The sequence below is a fragment of the Aquila chrysaetos genome, chromosome 2, assembly GCF_900496995.4.
Source record: "Aquila chrysaetos chrysaetos chromosome 2, bAquChr1.4, whole genome shotgun sequence".
In the NCBI taxonomy this organism is placed as follows: domain Eukaryota; kingdom Metazoa; phylum Chordata; class Aves; order Accipitriformes; family Accipitridae; genus Aquila; species Aquila chrysaetos.
Genome location: NC_044005.1, coordinates 64,760,938 through 64,768,138, shown reverse-complemented (window position 1 = coordinate 64,768,138; position 7,201 = coordinate 64,760,938).

The following is a 7,201-nucleotide window of genomic DNA, read 5'->3' as shown; positions in this document are numbered from 1 at the left end:
GACAACTGAGCTGTCAGCATAAACTTTTAAACATGACAGAACTCAGTGTAGCAATATCCTTTAAAATGGTTGTTGACATCTAAGTAACAAAACTCCTTACTGTAGACTGGTGCTTGTCAGTCAGAAGCGCTGAAAGTATTATCAACTTCATTTCACGTATTCTTGCTGCTGACTCCACACAGTGATTTGTGAAATCCAGCATAACTTCAGAAATCAACAAGTTCTGACTTTTGCTGTCTCTGGTGCAGTAGATCAGTTTAACTGACGTAATTGGCTTTAACCAAATGACCACCTACTGCCACTTAGGAATAGAGGTGCAAATTTAGCACTATCGATTTTTGCCAGGTCGTATCAGTGACTATTTGGCCCAGCTTTTCCAGCTTCCCAAATACAAACTGCGTTATTTGTTTTGCTTCATTATAAATGTAACAAGCACTCCTGAGGTGATCAGCTAATCAGCGCTGGTATCTATGCTCATCAGGTCATGAAACTAATTAATGGATACATTTAGCTTCCTACCACTGTTGACAGGATTGACTATTTCTTGGTGCCTCATTTAGCCAAACACTGAAAAGAGAGATGTTTCTACAGATCAGATATGGAAATTAAAATAAATATGTTGCTTCATGTTTAAGAATAGGGCTATAGAAAATTAATTTACTCTTAAGTTCCGTAAAATAAATTCCAATTTCTGTCGTAAGAAAAATGTGTTTTCATTTTTTTTAAATAGTCTTTTCTTTTTACTTCCGGAAAATAAATGGGGTCACGCTGTCATGTTTTTTATACAGTTTCTAGTATAAGATGGAGTTACTGTTCACTGCAGTTTGTACTTCTGACACTCATTTCCTGAAGCACCTACTCATTTGCTATTTCTCAGCCTTAGGAACATGTGAAGATGTGGCAGTATTACTGGAAAGACTGGCAAAATGAGTAAGACTTTGGTGGCAGTTAAAGGTAGCAATACCCTGAGTTGAGTATAACTGGCACCTTCTTGCAAAGGGCAAAATTCTCCCAGGAGCTCAAGCAGCCCATTTGCAATCATCCTGTTTCAAATTTCTACTTAAGTAAAGTCATTGCATTCTAGCGCAAATGGATCTTTACTACTGCTTGAAAAAATGAGGGCACTGAACTCACTCTGTGGTAGGAATATTAAAAGCACAAGGCATTAGATAAGTATGCTTCCAAGTTTTCAAACCATCCCAGGCTGGATATTTTAAGCAATTGAGTAGTACCATGTGAATAGAGGAAAGTCATTTTTCCTTTCTGGTTTAGCACAAATTTCTTGGAACAATGGAGGCGCTTTTCTTTTCATAACAAGTAATACAGTGGTTTTAATTACTTTCTGAATATCTGAACAAATGAAGGAAAAAAATTGATTCAGTTACCAATGCACCAGTATGTTTCTTGCTTACAGAGTATAATATTTTTTGTGTTGTTGTTTTCACAGAAATAAAAGTCAGCCTATGAATTGAGTGCAAAGGTGTAACTCCTGTGCAATTAATATTGGCTGCATCTGTACTATCTTAATTAGGCTCACCAGGTATCCCACTGGTTTTTACTCCATTGAAATAATCTCTTCTGGCAAGCCTGCTTTGCCTGCACCACTCCTGCCTGCTTTGACCTCTCGGCATCTACTCTTCCATCCTGGGCACCGCCTTAAGAGGTGGCCTCATATTGTGGCTTTCAGGTTGTACCCCCGCAAGCTTGTACTTTAGAGCACGCTCTTAGAGATGGCAATGAAGACTCTCAGTACCTGGTGTACCTCTGGATGCTTTTGTGGCCCAGGGTTTGCGTGGGGCTTGTATGCTTTTCTGGTATTGAACTGGACTCACTAACACCACAGGTGATCAGAGATTGTTCAGCATAGAAAGCCCTTCCATACATTTTATAAGACTACGCTTTTTTTTTTTTTCTGCCTGCATTGGGATTTCTTTGTTTGGATACAGGGTGTCATGCTGCAGGTGGGCATCTGCTCCCCCGCTCCCCTCCGCGGGCTGGGGGGGGACAGCCTGCCGTCTCACCGCGGGCTGCGGGGGCATCAGCCTCCTCCAGCGCTCCTCCTCCCCTCCTTCTTCACTGACCTCGGTGTCCGCACAGGGGTTCCTCTCACATCCCAATCCCCTACTAGCTGCAGGTTCCCCTTCTTAAACCTGTTCTCCCAGAGGCACTGCCACCGTCACTGACGGGCTCGGCCTTGGCCAGAGGTGGGTCCCACTTGGAGCTGGGGAAGCTTCTAGGAGCTTCACACAGGAGCCAGCCCTGCAGCCCCTCCCCTGCTACCAAAACCCCGCCACACAAACCCAATACACAGGGACATAACACCTTCCACAGTTTAGTATTGTAGCCTCACTGGGTTAGGATTTTAAAGAACATCTCGTCAGATCGTAGCCTTAAAAGCAAATTGCATTACGGCATTTTCGTTTTCTTTCTTGGATCACTTGTATCAGGCTTTATGGACCATCGGTGTTACAAATAAATTCCCAATGGATTTTTGTGTACATTCATCACTCAAAATTTTATTTATATATCTTCTTCCATTTTTTTTTTAGCCATGATGTCTAAGTCTTTTCTTTTAGAGAACTTAAAATGCAGAAGTTTACGAAAGGTTATGGAAAACTTGGGGGCAATATGGCATTTCTGCCACCATCTTGTGTTACTCATGTCTGAGCCTGACAACCAACAGCAGTGCAATTCTCTGATGTTGCCAGAGGAACTACAACACTTTCAAATTGCTTAAAGGTGACAGTTATCATTGTCTTATTCTTTTCCAAACTACAAATACAACTGTCTTATGTATCTTTTATATACAAAAAGCCATTGTAAATACAGACATAGACAAAATCCCTAGGAACCATAGCAAGCTAGACAGACACTCTGCAGCAAAAATCTGGTGTTCCTTGGCTCTCTAGACAGCATTCTGCTGATTCTGAAGCAACTTCGAGACAATCAATTAAAATTCACATATTCATTTAGCTAATACGTAAATAATAGCTTATGTCAACTGTTATGCAACTTACTCATAAATTTACTTTAAATACTTTTCAGTCTCTGTTGAACATGTAGTACATGTGTACTTTTAATTTTAATTTAATTTTTAAGTGTACATGTTCTTTTAATTTTAGAGAGTTGTTTTGTAAGGAAAATGTTAAAAATAATTTCCAGCTTCTCTGTAAGATGCTTTGGGGCAATGTGATCACAGCCTTGCAGATTTAAATTAGATTGAAGGATAAAACCAAGAATTAGATTACCTTTTTAAAAAAATTAAATAATAATAGTAATAATAATAAGAGCATATGGTGGTTCCATCTTTACTGTCTGTTGTTTTTTGCCTCCCCCAACATCTCCCACAGGAAGTTTCCTTTTCTTCCAATGCATGGAAAACAAAATCAGATGTCTGAGCACCTGCATTCCAACTGAGGGAGCAGAAGCCTTTCTTGGAGAAATAAGGGAAGAGAGCAGAGAAAAATAACTATCTTTATCCTTTTTTTTTTTTTCCAGATTGATTACTATTTTCACTTACAAGGCAAACATAATAATCTTAGTTTAAACTTTGATTCTTCTGGTCAGACTATTTTATTATCTTCATATCATTTTGCCATTGCTGTCATGATCCTAGCTCTCTCAGGTCTTAAGGGATTGAAGAGTTATCGTCAATACAATTTAAATAACAAAAAATTACTTTTAGAAATGGCTTGAACTAATTTTCTCTCCCTAGTAATATCTCAATTTCAAGCACAATAGAGGAGACTAGAGGCAAGACTGGAGGCACATGGCTTTGTATGTCACTGGAATGTGAAGATTTTGCTTTTCCAGTGGAATAAAATTGATGATGTAAGATACAAGACATTAAAAAGAAAGTATTTAAAGATTAAATCTTCTTGCAAATGTAAAACTAAACTGGGTCATGGGACTATTTACTAAGGAAGCAGAATTTTTGTACTTGGGAAAAGTAGTTTGGTTATAGATGAATTGACTGAGTGTAAGTGACAAAAAGTGATACAGTTTTATCCATGCACTTTTGTAGACATCACCAACACACACACAAAAAAGATAACAGGTGCTGAAAATATTTTCCATATTCACTTTCTTTTGGTGAAGAGTGAACAGTAAAATTGAGTATGAAATGAAGGATTCATCTAGTTATTTTGAGGAATATCTATGTATTCCTGCATCTCCCTGGAGTAGCAATGAACTTGCTCAAAAATCAGTGATATTGAACGGTGCAGAATAACTATTTATGATTACCTCTGTTTCTGACTTGGAGGAGATGAGCTATCAAAGTGAAGAGTGCTGTTTGTGGCCTGCAGCATCCCTGATGTCTGTCCAGAATACTGACAGGTGACAGGAGACACTGATTGCTTGTTTCTTGATTAGCTTGCTTACAGAAGATTAGGTGCTGGCAGTAGTTGATGAAGTTGCTAGTGTCTGCTAAAGATTTATTTAGTCCTAGACAGACTCCTGCATGTTTTAGGATGAGTGATCAATTTTCTGTCAAAGGAGGTGTTGGTCATCTGCCTAGTGGGAGGCTCAGCTCTTCATTCTCGTATTGCCCTGGAAGGTGATTAGGGTCCTAAGGGCCACTGTTGGCAATTTCTGTGACTGTCAATTTGAATGAGCTGAATATTCGGAAAGAAGGTACAGTTTCTCATCCCACACTCAGGTTTTTTTTATTGGACACTCATAAAGCTGTACTATTAATTTCAATTTGTTAATCTCAGGATGAGATTTAACAACAGTATGAATATAATTTAAGAACCTGATAGTATTTAACTGAAATGTTCACCATTTCAGTCTTTCCTCATTTTGATGCAGAATTGATCATTATTGCCAGACAGTAATGTATTCCGAGTATAACAATGTTAATAGGAATAATAGTTTAATGAGAATATGCATACTGAAGATACAGACTATTTTCCACTAGTATAAACTCTCTGTCATTTAATTGTTATCAGCCTCTTCAGCAATGCTGCATGACAATATATTGCTTGAAAGGTCATTTAGTATTAACTTGAAATTATACATATTGCTGGTAACATATCTAGTATTTTGTGCACTGAGTGGGCTTGTGTAAACCTCAGGTTTAAAGACACCAAGTTGGCTCTATACATGTCGAGCATACAGAAAACCCCATGTTAGCTCAGTATGAGACTGACCAGGTCTAAAGTAGGATATACGTGTGTTCAGGACACTCACTGTACCTTCTCTCTGTTTTCAGAAGTTAGCTAGGGTACTGCCAATTCCTGCATTGCAGCGTGTCCTAAATATGACTGCAAGTTTTGATAGAAGCAGCAGCTGAGGACCATCATGTGACTGGTACTCAACTACATGGGACAATGTGTCCACATAATGCATTTGACATTACAAACAATCAGCTTGGAGTTAAGAAATGGCTTAGGTATGTTCTTGACTGGAGAGCTAGTCAAATCAGTGGTAATGAGTCATTTCATCATTTTACCATTTCATCACATGGATTTTCATGTTTCCCTTATTAGAAAGAACAGTCAGAGCACTAGCTCTGTGATTTAGCTGGAACTCACTGAATTTTTCTTTCATTGCTGATGAATTCCACACAATCTGTTGTACTCTTTGTTATCTTCATGATAATAGAAAGGAAACCTCTCTTTTTCTCAGTATATAACTTTCATGGACTGTATATGCCACTATAATTACAGAAATTGTGAGCTGCTGGTTTAGATCTAATGGGTGATGACAGCTGCAGATCTGACAAAACACTGACACATTAGGTTGGGTCACGCTGGCTCAAGGTCTGGCAGAGCTTTTCTGTCTAGACAGAGGAGAACATTTTCTGGATATTTTTTATCTGTCATTGAGACCATGGAGGATGTGTGGTGGGATGAAGAAACTTGGGCTCACAGAGACCCAATGAATTATTATCTAAAATTGCAGAATTGCCAAATTCCTAAATGCTCTGTTTTCCATTGTTGTTGTTCTAATGTATAAATTTTTATAAGTATAAATTTATATAAGTAAGCCATTTCTGTTCTCCCTTTTCCCCTCAAAAAAGGAGCTATCTATAGTTGTGTAGGGAAACTGAACCTATACTACATATCATAAATGTCTGGCAAAAAGGCTATCACTGGAGTGGGTTTCAGTTTGTGTTTAAAATGTAGATGTCTACTGGTGGCCATATTCTAGTGAGTCAGTGAAGATATATTCAATATGATTAATGAAACCCAGAGAACAATTTGGCCCTGTATAGGGCAGTCGCCTAGTGGCTTATCACCTGAACCACACTCTACAATCCATATCTTCTCAATATCTATTAATTGTAACAGGGGCTTAGACAGCTCATGTGCCTTCAGAAAATTCAATGGAGTTGTTTAAATGATGAACTGAATCTTATCCTGTATGTTGAGGACCTATTGTCTTCACTAGTGGTCATCAAAACAGAAAAGCATACTTCACTCATACAACTACTCCTATATACATGCTGTGGTCAGCTCTCATACATTTCTCGTGAGGTAATCCTCTTAAATTTGCATTTCCTTCTAAGTATCTTTCTCTTCCTGGAAAGAGACCCCAGATTGCCTTGGCTCCTGTTTTGAGAAGTTAGATGTAGTACTGGCTTATTGCATTCCTCATATAGGGAGTATCAGAGCCTCAACTTCCACTTTCCAGCCTCTGGAAACTCTGAGTGTTCATACATAGATTGTTTCATACTGATAACTTATAGCAGGACTGGGTGGTTGCATGCTGGGGACAAGATGCAGTGAACAGCTTCATACCATATGATTTAAGGCAGTACTACTTTCTTCCATGTTACTGGAAAACATGCTGTTAGTGCGTGGGTTATCAGCTATGGGTGGCAAATGTTATTTTTCCCCCCTTCCACCTTGACCAACATGCACCACCTCTACCAACTTTTCATTTACAGCTTTGCCAGAATAATATCTGGGAAGTGCTACAGGATCAGTTTGGGGCCATTTGAAAATTTTCCAAGTATTTGAGCCACTTTTGCTGATAACCTACAGCTGAATCTCTAATATTTATTTATTTTGCTCAGTGATGAAATCAACTATGTCGCTTTGTTCTCTTTGTCTCTCTGCACTGCAGTGAGCTGACACACAGTACAGTGTTAAGATTTGCAGAGCTGCCTTAATGGGAAGCTCTGATTTAACTGTAGACTTGTGCTCCAGTAACTGTGTGGCACATGCCTGCAGCAGCCATACAGCCCAGAGGC